The sequence below is a fragment of the Ailuropoda melanoleuca genome, chromosome 5 (genome assembly GCF_002007445.2).
Source record: "Ailuropoda melanoleuca isolate Jingjing chromosome 5, ASM200744v2, whole genome shotgun sequence".
Lineage (NCBI taxonomy): Eukaryota > Metazoa > Chordata > Mammalia > Carnivora > Ursidae > Ailuropoda > Ailuropoda melanoleuca.
Genome location: NC_048222.1, coordinates 106092382 through 106108570, shown reverse-complemented (window position 1 = coordinate 106108570; position 16189 = coordinate 106092382). Strand labels below are relative to the sequence as shown.

Below are 16189 nucleotides of genomic sequence, written 5' to 3'. Positions count from 1 at the left end.
ATGCTTTACATTAAAGATACCATATAAAAATAAGAGGAAATAGTTTAAGCATCAAGAAGTTAATGGAGGGATTGTTTAAAAAATGACAGTAGGAAAAGATAAGGTCTTAATTCATTGCAAAATATCATTCATTCTTTACCTTTACTGAGTGTAAAAAATAAACATATACATAACGCATGTATAAATTACATTTTTTAAACTAAAAATTAAGAGTTACATCTATTTGTAATTCTTTCTGCTTTAGAAATCTTATATTAGGTATTTTACTTTGAAAACAGTAAAATTCACAAAAATGTTCCTTTGACAATTCTAATTGAATTGAGTTTGTTTGGCTTTCTTTGAAAAGATTAACTCAACCTCCGCTTAATAATGGTTTCAGGCTTTCTCAACCATAGTTTAATCTAATGGATTTCTACCAATCTTCTGAAACTTAAGAGAGTTTCAACAATCTCAAAATTTATCATTTAAATGGAAATACTGAAGAAATAGAAACCACTCAAAAACTCAATTTTATAAATGTTCATCTATGAAAATTATATTCTATAAATGTTGGGCAAAGGTGTGTATGTAATGAATATTTACAGCAGAATTAGAAAATCAAGGCAATAAGATCATCTCTTTCTCATAAAAATGCACAAATATATATATTTAAGAACCCAAAAATAAAAACAAGTAGCCACTTTTCGGAGACTACAACCTACTAAATTCAACCCAAATGTACTGGAGTTGAGGACTATAGCTCCTTGTTTAATAATAACGATAATGAAAAGTCTTATGTACACCTGTACGCATACTTGTATGGACAAATGTACCTAACCATTACAATGCCATCTTTTCTTCTCCTTCTAAATTTTGAGTTCTTCCCAGTTGAAAAAACAGGGAGATAAGACAAAAGAAGAGAAAGAAAGAAAGAAAGAAAGAAAGAAAGAAAGAAAGAAAGAAAGAAAGAAAGAAAGAAAAAGAAATTTGAAAACTTGTCTTTTAGGCTTATGATCATTGAAGATTAGGACAGAAATGATCATGACTCTGCCTTATCAACCACCAATTATCTATGGAAGGTAACTGGTCCCACTCCCTCCCAAGAATTGGAGTGGGTGCACAGATTTACTATGACTCCAAATCCAGGGCACCATCAGCATTTTTAGGTAGCTTAATTTCCTCGCCCCACCTTCTAAGAGACAAGGGAATGTCTCCTTAAAAAATACTGCTGAGTAGGTGCATAAACCATCCCTATATGCCAAATGTAGAGGGTTCCTGCAAAGTTTGTGGGTATGTGTGAATGAATTCCATCATTTTTTCTTTTTTTCTGTAACTAAGAAGAGGAGGGGAAAAAAACAAACTCTCTTGTGTTTACTGTAGCCTGGCAGTGGTAATATACGTGTGACATATTTTTACCCTTGAAATGCAAAAGTACTTTAGAAATTGGCCAGTAACTTATAGAAGTTGACTGATGACTGATGGGAGGTTATAATACACCTGCCTCATGCAGACTGTAAGGAAAACTCTAGCTGAAAATATATGGGAAATTCCTCTGCAACAAGAAAAATCCTTCAGGCCAAGCTTACAGGGTCCCAACATTTGGATTTTAAAGTTACAAATCAAAACCACTTTGAGATACCACCTTATACCAGTTAGAACGGCAAAAATTGACAAGGCAGGAAACAACAAATGTTGGAGAGGATGTGGAGAAAGGGGATTCCTTTTACACTGTTGGTGGGAATCCAAGTTGGTACAGCCACTTTGGAAAAACAGTGTGGAGGTCCCTTAAAAAGTTAAAAGTTGAGCTACCCTATGATCCAGCAATTGCACTACTGGGTATTTACCCCAAAGATACAGACGTAGTGAAGAGAAGGGCCATATGCACCCCAATGATCATAGCACCATTGTCCACAATAGCTAAATTGTGCAAGGAGCCGAGATGCCCTTCAACAGATGACCGGATTAAGAAGATGTGGTCCATATATACAATGGAATATTACTCAGCCATCAGAAAGAACGATTACACAACATTTGCAGCAACATGGACGGGACTGGAGGAGATTATGCTAAGTGAAATAAGTCAAGCAGAGAAAGACCATTATCATATGGTTTCACTCATTTAAGAAACATAAGAAATAGGAAGATCGGTAGGAGAAGGAAGGGAAGAATGAAGGGGGGATAAACAGAAGGGGGAATGAACCATGAGAGACTGTGGACTCTGGGAAACAAACTGAGGGCTTCAGAGGGGAGGGGGGTGGGGGATTGGGATAGGCTGCTGATGGGTATTAAAGAGGGCACATATTGCATAGTGCACTGGGTGTTATACACAAATAATGAATCATGGAACATTGCATCAAAAACTGGGGGTGTACTGTATGGCGACTAATATAATAAAATAAAAATTATTTTAAAAAATAAAATAATAAAGTTACATGGAACTTCTATGACATAGAAATGGTGCAAGATTTCAAATAAACAAGAAAATTTTAACATCGTTTCACTTAGATCCTTGCAACGAAATGTCCGTATGTGATGTATTTACAGCTTTATACTGTTCACCACTTTGCTTTATTTTCACATGGTTTCCCTCTCCCTGGGATTCTAGTCTAGTGATACTTTTTAATCACTACAGCCACTCTGAGATTTGCAGACTCATGAAGTAAGGTTTCAGTCTACTTCTCTTAAGTAATCATCAGAAAGGTTGTTAACATTTAATATACTAACAGCTGAAAGCAGCATGACTGGTAAAAAATACTGAGAATTAAGGGTTGGATCCTAGTTAACAGTTCTGTTTTTTGGGTTATTTTGTTTTGTTTTTTACTTTTGTGACCTTTTAGAAGTCACTTAATCTTTTTGAATCTCCGTTTCCTCAACTAGAAATTAAAAGGATTAAAAAGACCTCTAAACTTCTCTTCAGCCATTATTCATTAAAATGTTTAAGATACCCCTGCAAAAATTAGCAAGATATCCCTGCAAAACTTTGCCATAGCTCTTTATGCCTGCAACAGATGGTAGACCGTACAGGAAAATGTTTAGCATTCAGATTAGCTGGCTGGCTCCAGTAAAATAACTATAATAAACACTCATCTTTCAGACCGTACAATTTTTTAATCATTGAAAGGGCTGGATTAGATTTTAATTTAGTGACACCTACAAGGAAAAAAAAAAACTCCTCAATCAAGCCAACCAGGTAAGGAATATTTACAGGAAAAAGACATATAAGATCAGCTGGTTTTAACACCACTAAATAATTATAAAAAACAGCCTTCTTTTCTTTAAAGCAGGTCTTTTTGTGAAAAGGTTTTTGATAACAAATTCCATTTCTTTAATAGACATGGGTTATCCAAATTTTCTATTTATTCTTCTGTAAGTTTGGTATGTTATCTTTTTTCAAAGAATTTGTCCACTTCATCTTAGTTGTTGCATGTAGTAGGCATGAAGTTATTCACATCTCTTTTATTTTTAATATCGGAATTTGTGTTTTATCTCTTCTTTTTCTTAATCAGTTTTGTTATGACCTTACAAATTTTATTAATCAATTTTTGGCTTTGTTAACTTGCTATATTGTTGCTCTGTGGTTTAGTTCATTGCTTTCTTATCTCTATAATGAATGTTATATGTGCACTGAAAAAAATGTATATCCTACGGTTGTTGACTGTAGTTTTCTATAAATGTCAATTAGGTCAAATTACTTGGTGGCTTGTTCAAATCCACGATATCACTATTTATTCTTTTTACTTATTTTCCTATTACTAAAAGAGCAGTGGGAAATTTTTCCAGTCATAATTATGGAGTTGTCATCCTTTTTACTCTTTAATCCTGTCAAGTTTCGCTTTATTTATGTTGAATCTCTATTACTAAGGCACACACGTTTAGGATTATTATCTAATTCTGATTGATATTTTTACAATTACAAAGTGTCCATTCCCTTTGTCTCCAGAAATAGTCCTCGAAGTCTACCTTGATGTTTATATAGCCACTCTAGCACTCTTTTTTTTTAAGATTTTATTTATTTATTCGACAGAGATAGAGACAGCCAGCGAGAGAGGGAACACAAGCAGGGGGAGTGGGAGAGGAAGAAGCAGGCTCATAGCGGAGGAGCCTGATGTGGGGCTCGATCCCATAATGCCGGGATCACGCCCTGAGCCAAAGGCAGACGCTTAACCGCTGTGCCACCCAGGCACCCCCACTCTAGCACTCTTATGCTAGCTTTTTTTCATTGCTTATCCCTGACTCTCCTTTTACCTCACATTCATCTTTTATAGAGAGCAGAGAGTTGGGTCTTGCTTTTTTATCCAGCCTGATGAGCTCTTACATTTAAGTATACTGTTTGTTCTGTATATTTAATATAAATATTGCTACAGTTGGGTTTAAGTGTACCATTTTCTATTTGTTATTTATTTACTCAATATGTCCCACTTTCCTGTCTTCTTTTGGGTTAACTGAATCATTTTAGATATTCCATTTTAGTTTCTGCACTAACTTTCAGGTTTGCCTTTTTGTATTAATAGTTGTTCTCTGATTTGTAATATGAATTCTTAACTTACCACACTCTAGTTAGAATTAAAACCACTACACATAAAATGAAAGAAACCTGTAAGAGAATAACTCTATTTCTTTTGTTATTAGTGACACATATTTGCATCTACCTAACTTATAAGTAACATAATGTTATAATTTTTCCTTGAATGGTCAATTTTAAAGAAATTTTTTAAAAAATATATTCTTTTAGGGATGTGTGTGTGGCTCAGACAGTTAAGTGTCTGACTTCAGCTCAGGTCATGATCCCAGTGTCCTGGGATCAAGTCCCACATCTGACTCCTTGTTCAGCAGGGAGCCTGCTTCTCCCTCTGCCTGATGCTCCCCCTGCTTGTGCTTTCTCTTTCTCTGACAAATAAGTAAAATAAAATCTTAAAAACATACTTTAAAAATATATATATTCTTTTATATTGATCAATACATATTTTCTATTTTGAATCTTCTTTATCTCTTCTTGTAGATTCAAATTCTCATCAAGTGTCATTTCCTTTCAGCATGAAGAACTTCCTTTAACATTCCCGAAGTGCAGATCAGCTGACAATAAGTTCTCACTTCTTTAATTTAACTGAAAATGTTTTTTTCATCCTCAATGCTGTGATATAGTTTCATTAGATACAGAATTATCAGTTGATAATTTTTTTCTTTCAGCACTTTACATATATAATTTTATAGCCTTCTGTCCTCCATCATTTCTGATGAGAAGACATCCAACATTCTGAAAATTATAACCCTCTGAATAAAGTGCATTTCCCTCCTGGTTATTTCCAAAGTTTTTTCTTTCTTTGATTCTCAACTCTGACTATGCTGTGCCTGCACAGGGTTTTTCTTGGATTTATCTTGCTTAGTTGTGATGATCTTGGATATGTAAAGACGTTTTTCATTAAATTTAGGAAAAATTCAGCTATTATTTCTCCAACTATTTTTTCTGCCTCTTTTTATTTCTCTTATCCTTTTGAGACTCCAATTCATATATGGTAGTCCACTTGATATTAAATTATAGGTCAGTAAGGCTTTGTTCATTTTTAGTCTAATTATAGTTTACTTTGCCTCAGACACCTCCCTATAGATCTACAAGTTTACTGACCTTTTCTACTGCCTTTCCCAATATGTTGTTCAACCCATCCAATGACATTTTCATATCAGATACCGTATTTCTCAGTTTCAGAATTTTTATTTGATTATTTTTTATCTTTTCTATTTCTACACTGGCATTCTCTGTTATTATGAATTTCTTTTCCTTTAGGCCCTTGAACATTTTTAACAGCTGCTTCAAAGCTCTTGCCTGTTAATTCCAACATCTGAGATAACTTTTTCTTTGATGTAAGCCAGATTTTCCTGTTTCTTCATGTCTAGTATTTTATTTACTGTATATAAACATTGTACATTGTAGAGATTCTGGGTTCTGTTATTGTCCTCGAAGGAATGTTGAATTTTTTTTTATTCTAGGTGGTGGTTGATTTACTGGTTTATCATCTTTAACCTGTCAAGGCTTGGTTTTATGCTTTTGTTAGGGCAAATCAATGTGTTTGGTCCTTAGTACTAAGGTGAATCCCTTATTCCTGCAAATAGTCTCCATTCCTTAGGTGTTGGCCTTCTAAGAGTTCCATGGAAAGACTGAGGTATTCACTAAATCCCCATCACTCGATAGGACTTAAACACCAATTTCTGTCTCCTTCCACGATGAACAGCAATCTGCCTAGGCTTTAAGTTCCATAGATGTAAGGAGTCTATTGTTTTCACTTTGTCCTTAGCACCTAAAATAGCAGGTGCTCGATGTTCATTATTAAATGGATAAAGTATCAGTACTAAAATAATATTTGGTGGATTAATGAATGGATGTATTACCAGTGAATAAGAAAACACAAGTGTGAAAGCTGTCCTTCTAAGAAACTTCACTGTTACCTTTCCACAGTCCCTTCTTTCCATTTCACTGTCCAATCTACCTCACAAAATCGATAGTTTTTCACTAAAGTTTGTCAATAAATTTGCTGCATATAGTAGCAAAGCAATCTAAAGAATTCCTCACAGATTCATTGAAAGGCATGCTTTTAGCATAGTGAATTGTAGTATCCTGTTTCTATTACACAAAACAGCTGAAGCATTATATACATATTGTTATACTGCTTTTCCCAGGTACTACATAGTAAGCTCCAGCCTGGCCTACTGAACGATCATTAAAATACCCCCCCCCCAAAAAAAGATTTTTTTTCTCCTTGCCTTAGTTGGATTAAAAGGAAACACTGAAAATGATATGCTAAAAACTTGAACTTTCAACAACGTGTACTTCTTTAAACCTAGATACTTAAGTCCAGATAAAACCCAAAACAAGCACATTAATTTCTACTTTTCTGCGGTCTATAAAAGATACACCAGGGGGAAAAAAAAGGTATACCCGGGTCCTGGCTTTGGTCCCGGCTTTGGTTTGATAGGCTGTTGCTCTTTCTTCATTAAAGTTTTCTAGAATAAGAGAAAGAAGAATTGACTTAAGTAGGAAAACAACTTCATTGTGTGTAAAATTATAATTTCATTAACGTTCTATTATCAAAGGGAGAAAGAACTATTCCATTCTAATATATATTACAAACCTAAACACTAATGTAAGTTGGTATGTATACCATGAACAGAAACATCCAAAATGCAGTCAGGAATATCAAGGGCCCTAAGTAACCAGGAGCCAGGAGACCACTGGGGAAATACACAACCACACCTGGATGGGACATGAACTTTCAGATTGTACCAACCACAAATGGCTACATTTGTGTTGCCATTCTCAGAATGAGGTTCACAGAGCTGAACTCCAACTTAGCACCTGGTATAGTAACCTATCCTAAATAGACCGACATTAATTATTTTTACTCACACCAGTCAGGGTTCTTGCGCAATAAGTTATATAAGCCTGCAGTTTTGCCTGTATATGCTCTGTCCTTTTCCTCCCTTCTTGGAGCATATTTTAGTTTCCTCCTGAATCAGTGTCTCCTGGGTTGGAATTCCTAAAGACCCCAAATAAACTTTTGGTTTGCTTTGCAGTCTAAGTACTTTCCTGTTTGACAATACTCAGAGGAGAATGACCATTGAGCTCCCTCTAGCACCTTTTGGCACCCAGGAATACAATTCCTACTGATCGTTCCAGGGAGGAAATAGCCATACAAATCTATTACAGATGAGAATTTATTTATTTACTTATGTGTCCTCTGTCTTATAAAAAAGATTCAAGGCAGCTTACAAAAAAATACAGTACATGTGAAAAGGAAAATAAGAAAATTGGATTAAAGGTGAAATATGGATAGGAAAATAATATTTTCTGATATTACATGATGTGTCACACAGATGTGGCTTTCAAATCCCTAGCTATCAAAATGTTATGGACTGAAATGTGTTCCCCCAAAATTCATATACTGAAGCCCTAATCCCCAATGTGACTACATTTGGAAATAAGGTCTTGAGGTTAAATGAGGTCATAAGGGTGAAGTCCTAATCCAATAGAACTTGTGGCTTTATAAGAAGAGGAAGAGATGCCAGGGACACGTGTGCACAGAGAAAAGGCTATGTGAGGACAAGCAAGAAGCAGCCATCTATAAGCCAAAGAGAGAGGACTCAGGATAAACCAACTCTGCTACCATCTTCATCTTAGACTTCCAGCCTCCAGAACTGTGAAAAGATTCATTTCTGCTCTACAAGCTACCCAGTCTGTGGTATTTTATTATGGCAGGCCTGGCAAACTAATACACAAAGTAACAAAGAAAACACAGTAGTTCTAATATTCATAATGTCTATAAGAGAAGCAAACTTCTTGTGAAAATTTTTTCCATGAGTTCTTCAAAAGAAGCCTACTGTAATGTGACAGTCAGCTTCAGCATCATCTGTTCAGCAATTACAACAAATTAATGTAGTTTTTTTTTAACAATATTTCAATATCAGTCAACAGTTAAAAGAACAGCTCGGGAAGATAATTCTACAAGACCACAGAATAACTGGCCATTCCCTCTCCAGTCATTCAGCATGATCCAAAGGTTAAACTGATACCGAGAGGCATTGATGAATTGTGTATCTACTTTATAACCCGCCACGACAATTATTTTGCACAAAATAGCTTTTGAAAAAAAAATGGTCTCAGATAAGAGGAATTTGGGGTAGTCTTGATAAAAGAGTAAAAGGTTAATGGATTTTGGATTGTTGGTTTTGTCTTCCCCTTCAGACTCTATAAGAAGTCAGGAATAGCAAACATCTTGGTTATTGTTATATGGTACGCTCACGATACCACAAGGAAAATGCTTATTTTAGTTTTGCTTTTTACGTTTCAAATATGTGTTTAACCAGTATTTGACAACTGAAGCAAAAGAAGTCTCTTATATAAAATCTCAAAATACATAAAGGATAAATATAAAGACGGAATGTGGAAAAGAGCTGTGTTTGTACTGCAAAAATAGTATTAGGACATAAGAATGATTATTTTTAAATAGTTTAAGCAAATTATAACTCTCTCTTTTAAAGTTAAATTCATTCTGTCTCATACTGCTCTCTCAGATGCAATCTAACTTGTACATGTTAATTTGTATTTTATGCCATTCATTTTTTAAGATCGAAGATTAACTTTTCTTCTATAATTATGCTAGAATGCCACAATAAGCTTGAGAATTAGTTTGTAACATCTCTCAACTACTTGTTACTTTTAGAATTCCCTGCTGTTTTCATTTTCAAAGTAAACAATCATCCTCAAGAATAATACTGTACTTTAAAAAATTATGTACAACATGTAAGTGATAATAAAACATGAAGCAGGATCTACATATTTTAAATGTTGCCCTCAAGATGTTCCAAGACAAGCATGCATGGCTACAAAAATACTAATGACTACAAAAATTAACTTCAACCAATATATTCCATACTTTAGCACAAAACAATGTGCTTGGCTTAGAACACACTGTCCGTATGTGATACTACTATTTATGCTTGCCAACTTAATATTTTTTTAACTGCTTCCTTCTTGGCCAGACTAACTGAATTGGCATGTTCTCCATGATGAAGGGTGTCAAATGTGAAGGCTGCTAAGTAAAACAGCCTCAGACAAACATTCTTGAGGATTTTCATTATTAAGATATTCTCTGATTTTTTCCAGTTACTCCCTTGCAAGTTCATTGAATTCACAACCTCCATTGTGTCCTCTCTTTGTATCTAACAGAATTAGAAACTGGTTTTTGTTTTGGATTTTTTTGGGGGGTGACGGTGGTCTCCTTTTTGCAAAATCAGCAGCAGTCTTTTTATTTAAGAAGTTCTGTGGGATTTTTTATAAGTCTTAGTTTTCTACATATTCATATATTCAAATTTCAAGTCCATTTTGCCTTAATGTTTCAACTCAAATCTCTCTCAAAATCTTTCCTCTTTTCATAGGTATTACCTGCTTCTTTAAACTACTTCGAGCTCTTAGTCACCTGATGACAGTGCATCTGGAGTGACACATTCTAAATACTTGATGTAAGATGTAAGACATTTATTAAACCCTCATGTCAAACTTCTCAAAATTTTGTAACAACCTGTGTGTTATTTGTTCCAAACCACTTTTCAGACTCCTTTGCCCCATGTATTTTCTCAAATTCCACAATTTAACTGGTACCAAGCTTACTTCTGATAATTTACACAATATTATTACACTTCAAGCTTCTTTTTAGAAGTAGCTGTCTAATCCATCAATTATCCTCTTCTTTCCATATTTCATCTGGATTTTTTATCTTTTTGACAATTCTAATTTCCCTCACAGTATAATAATTAAATACTTGTTTAACCACAGATGAAATATGGAAGAAAGCCTTTCACTTTGGTTATTAACTCTAAGACATATTTCTATATTACTAGTATTAGTGTGGAATTCTAGAATATGTTTTCTATAAAAAGGTAATCTATAATTGGCATATTACACCCTCAATACTTACCCCAAATGTGGTGAAAGGATATTTTCTAAGTAGCAAGGAATTTTCATAGTTTTAAACAGTTTTGTGACCCTACCAGAAGTACATATAAACACATCATTAAAGGTAAAATGAAAGGTTTGTTTAAAAGTAGGTAACTGTGAAGAGAAAATCATTAATAGCATATGCATATAAAATTACAATTACACATTAAAACATATGAAATAAACTGAAAATCTTTTTCTGCCAGTCTTGACTATTAACACTTGTGTTTCCCCAGCAGAAGTCAGTCATGTCACTAGCACCTTCTGTGAAATAGCAGTAAGCTGCCTTCCTTACATTGCTCCTACTTCTTGTATAAAAAGTGGTTTAAAGAGAAAAATGTCAATCCCCTTGCACACATGCAGAACTAGAAGGCATCAAACACATCATTCTGGGATTTTTCACAAGTCAGTATCTTTACATTATTAAATTTTAGAGCTTTCCCCAGTACATACAAACCACAGGAGGGTTTTCAAGCCATAGAACCACCTGTAGGAAGTTGTGATAGCCCAGGAAAGCCACGCAGATTCCCAAAAATCTTTTCATGGAGCCAAGAGTCTCCATTTTGGAAGATATTTTTAAATGTGGTATTTTCTTCACATTTCTTAAGAAAAATGGAGGAATCCCAAATATAATGCTGGCCACTCTGTAGTGGCCATGGCCTCAAAAATCCATTCAACTTTCAGATTAAGGAATACTGAAGAAGGTGACCCAGCAAAACACAGGTCATTTATTTACCAGTCACTAGACAAAGTTTCTTAAACCTCTAAGAGAAATCAAAACTATAAGAATTATTCTTTTATATGCAGGAATTTAAGTATAACAGGGTAGATAAAAAAAGACTGATGAGAAGGAGAGAGCTGGATGGAGTAGTTTACATACCAATATAAGTCCCTCTGAGGGTTGAAATCTATTTATAAGAGATATAATAGGGCCTTTGTTTCTAAGAATATGTTCATAATAACCACAGCATAATACTACAGTAAATTCTAAAAACAAAAAATAAGATATTTTAAATGCATGACTGAACTGATGGGAAATTAATTGAATTCTTTTCTGATCAAAAATAACAAGAAATGTTGAATTTACTATTGTATTAGATCTGGAGCCTATATTTACCTTAAAGATAGCATAGCAATTCCTGACAACCTAGAGCCTGGATTTTAATGAGTTACATGCCCTGCAGTTGGAAAACAAATACTGGAGCCAGAGAATGAAAGAATGTCAGAGTTGAGGATACCCCTCAAAAAACCTTAGCATATAAACCAAGATTAAATGATTTCCCTATAGAGAGAAAGGAACAGAAAGATAAAGAGATACTATGAGACTGTCTGTCACGACCTTGGCCCTAGGTGACTTTGGGCTCCAGAACACCCCCACCCCAAAAAAAATGAAAGGCAAAAGCTTAGAATAAAGTGGTCTCAGGTTGGTAATGCTCTAAAGCACCAGGTAAAAGCAAATATCAATCATTTTTAAAAGAAAGCAATTTAAACCCAGGTTTCAAAGAATTCTTACAATATAATATCAAGAAAATGAGCTCAAAATCAGAAAGTTCAGTAAACATATGAAAAAAAGCAATCAAGGAGTCAGAATAAACAACAAACTACATATTCAGAGCCTCAAACACTGCAATATTATAAGATATACAGAACATAAAATAGAATGAGCTTTTATTTCTACATGTATAGAAAAATAGATTAAAATGAACCAAAAATTATCAAAATTGACTAAGCTGATTTGGAAAATAACAAGTAGACATTCTAAAGTGAAAAATATAACAACTAAAATCGGTAACTCAATAAAAAGAGAAGAAATAATCTAAGAGAGAAATCAGGGGGAGGGGGGAGGAGACCAGCATGCAGCAATGAGAGACAGAGATGGCAAGTATGAAAAAGAAAAAAGGCAAAGAATGAAATTGAGTGAAAGAAGAAGGGAAGACAAAAAGCATTTGAAGAGATAATGGCAGAGATCTTTTTTTTCAGAATGCTGAAAAACAGTGATTTTCAAATTTAGGGAGCCCAATAAGCAGAATAAATGAAAACAAAACCACACTTATGCATCACATAATAAACTAGCAGAACAATAACAAAAAGTAGTCCTTAGAAGTAGACAGAGACAGAGGAAGGTTACTTACGAAGGAAAGATAACTGGAAAAACATCTGAGTTTTGAAAAGCAACTGCAGTAGCCAGAAAACAGGAGTGATAACATCAAAATGCTGAGAATGTGTGGTGGAGGAGGAAAAAATAAATATACTATAAGTTGAAGTTTTCTACAAACTGACCTGTACTAATATGTCTAAAGGATGTAATTCAAGAAGAGAAATCATCCTGTAGGTCTGAGATGCTAGATACAATGACAAGTAAAAAAAGAAAGCGGGGGAGGGGGGACAGTAAGCATGTAGGTAAACCTAAACAATGAAGTATAAAACAAAATAATTGTCTGCTCTCTTGCAGGTGCCGGTCCACGAGTCAGGCCCACTCCACAGTGCAAATCATGGAAGGAGCCAAGATGCCCTTCAATAGATGACCAGATTAAGAAGATGTGGTCCATATATACAATGGAATATTACTCAGCTATCAAAAAGAACGATTTCTCAAAATTTGCTGTATCATGGACAGGACTGGAGGAGATTATGCTAAGTGAAATAAGTCAAGCAGAGGAAGACAATTATCATATGGTTTCACTCATTTATGGAACATAAGAAATAGGAAGATCAGTAGGAGAAGGAAGGGAAGAATGAAGGGGAGATAAAGAGAAGGGGGAATGAACCATGAGAGACAGTGGACTCTGGGAAACAGACTGAGGGCTTCAGAGGGGAGGGGGGTGGGGGATTGGGATAGGCCAGTGATGGGTATTAAGGAGGACATGTATTGCATGGTGCACTGGGTTTTATATGCAAATAATGAATCATGGAACATTGCATCAAGAACTGGGGATGTACTGTATGGTGACTAATATAACAAAATAAATATTATTTAAAAAAATAAATAATTGTGTCTAATTTGTGAGGTTAACAAAAAGAGAAGAAAAGCTGGGGGAGATGGCAAAGTAGGAAGACCCTGAGCTCATCCCATTCCACATTTAGGCAGTCATCATCCACATCCAAGTCAATAAACTGGAGAGTGAGCGAAGATGGGCTGAACAAACTCCACAACTAAATACAGAGAAGAAACTTCATCTGAAAGTTAGGAAGATCAGAAAGGCAGAGGGAGGCTGCCCATGGGAGGGAGGGCGCTGAATGCAGGAGAGGGCAGGAACCTGGGAAAGACTAATCCCCACAATGTTTGGCTTTGAAAACCAGTTGGGTTGAATTCTGAGAGTTTGTAAAACCAGTGGGACTTGGAGTCTGGAGCTTTAAAAGTCTCCTGAGTCACCAGTGGGCAAGTGGGAAGGGAGAGTGATAGCCGGGTCGCTACCCTTAAAGAGACAGCTGCCTGCATGGAGAAGCAACATAAAAACAGCCGTTTAATGCAATGCCAGGGGCAAATGGGAGACAGATCTGTTCATACTGCTTTTAGAGTGTGTTCAGGGACTTCTCTAAAATCAAGGGCGCTGGCAGATGGCATTTTCCTCCCCCACCCTCCAGCATAAACACACAGCCACCTGCAGGAGGCAGGGCTACACACACTTGCTACTTAACCTGCTAGCAGTGTGCCTGGCTCATGAGTTCTCCTGAGGACTCGCACACTCCAAGCCTGCTAGCATCAGCCCCCTGGGCTTAGTACAAATTTTGTTAAAGCTACGCACCCCAATCAGCTGCCCCAGGGCACAGCTGCCTCAGTGTGCCCTGCTCAGGCACCCTGCAGAGCCCAGCCACGCATACCCCCAGCTACTGTGGTGTGCCAGGCCCAGCTACACCCAGCCAACGTCATGTACCATACCCAGCCTCACACCCCTGGCCACCCCAGCATGCAGTCCACAGCAGCCACAGTACTTTGGGGGATTTGGCATATTTTGCTAATGCTGCTGTCCTGCTCCCAAGTTCGCTGGTGGGTACACTGCCTCAGAGCTGGCCTCCCTAAGTCCTACTAACACCACAGAGAGCAAGTAGAGCCCACGATACGCAGAGAGTCAGTGCAAACAACTGCACTGAAAGAAAAAATGAATCAGACACAACAGCAGGGCATCAGCAACAGACACAGGATATTCTCCTAAAGCATCAGGTTCTGGTGAACAGGAGACACTGCACTGCAGGGCGCTACAGGACTTCTTTTTCATAAAGTCACTACTTTCAAGAACAGAAGGCACAGCTGACTTTCTCAACACACAGAAACAGAAACAAGAGAGGCAGACAAAATGAGGAGACAGAAAAATTTATCCCAAATAAAAGAAGAGTACAAGGCCATGGCCAGAGATCTAAGCAAAACACAGAGAAGTAACATGCCTGATAGAGAATTTAAAGCAATGATCATAAGGATACTCATCGCACTTGAGAAAAAGAGTGGAAGACATGAGTGAGACTCTTAACACAAAGTGAAGGAATAACATAGCAGAGGTAAAGAGCTGAATAAATGAAATGAGAAACATACTTGAAGGAATGAATAGCAGGATGGAAGAAGAAGAGAAATGAATTAGTGACATAAGAGATAGAGTAATGGAAAGTAATCAAGCTGAACAAAAAACAGAAAAAAGAATTACACAAAATAAGAATAGACTTAGGGGACTCAGTGACTCCATCAAATATAATAAGATTCATATTATAGGAGTCCCAGAAGAGAGAGAAAAGGAGACTGAAAATTTATTTCAAGAAAGAATGCCTGAAAACTTCCCTAATCTGGGAAGGAAAGAGATATCCAGTTACAGGAGGCACAGAGAACTCCCATCAAAACCAGCAAAAGCAGATCTACACCAAGACATATTATAATTAAGTTAGCAAAACACAGTGATAAAGAAAAAATTTTAAAACAGCAAGACAAAAGAAGTCAGTAAATTACAAGAGAAAACCCATAAGGCTAGCAGGAAATTTCTCAAGAGAAACTTGGCAAGCCAAAAGGAAGTGGCATGATATATTCAACGAGCTGAATGGGGGGAAAAAATCTGCAGCCAAGAAATACTCTATCTGGCAAGGCAATCATTCAGAAGAGAAAGAGAGATAAAGAGTTTCCCAGACAAACAAAAACTAAAGGAGTTTGTGATCACTAAACCAGCCCTGCAAGAAATATTAAAGGAGACACTTTGAGTGGAAAGGACAGACCAGAAGTGGCACTATAAAAGTAGGAAACACAAAAGCAGTAAAAAATGAATATATCTATTAAAAAATTAGTCAAAGAACTCACCAACAAAAGGATACAAAATATAATAACATATACCTAATATGCAAGGAGGAGAAAAGAATGGGTTCAAATTTAAGCAACCATCAACTAATATAGACTGCTACATGCAGAAGATATTATACTCAAACCTAATGGTAACCATATATCAAAAACCACTAATAAACATGCAAAGGATAAGAGAAAGAAATCCAAATATATCACTAAAGAAAATCAGCAAAACATGAAAGATGAAAGACAAAAAATGATCAGAAAAAAAAATCTTCAGGGGCGCCTGGGTGGCACAGCGGTTAAGCGTCTGCCTTCGGCTCAGGGCATGATCCCGGCGTTATGGGATCGAGCCCCACATCAGGCTCCTCCGCTATGAGCCTGCTTCTTCCTCTCCCACTCCCCCTGCTTGTGTTCCCTCTCTCGCTGGCTGTCTCTATCTCTGTCGAATAAATAAATAAAATCTT

The 16189-nt window shown here is 36.2% G+C and overlaps 1 protein-coding gene across 1 annotated transcript in view; it reads right to left on the bottom strand.

The window, feature by feature from the left end:
* The window catches only part of IQCM (IQ motif containing M), a 452018-nt gene that overhangs the window by 223205 nt on the left and 212624 nt on the right, over nucleotides 1–16189 (bottom strand). The gene's annotated exons all lie outside the window — the stretch shown is intronic.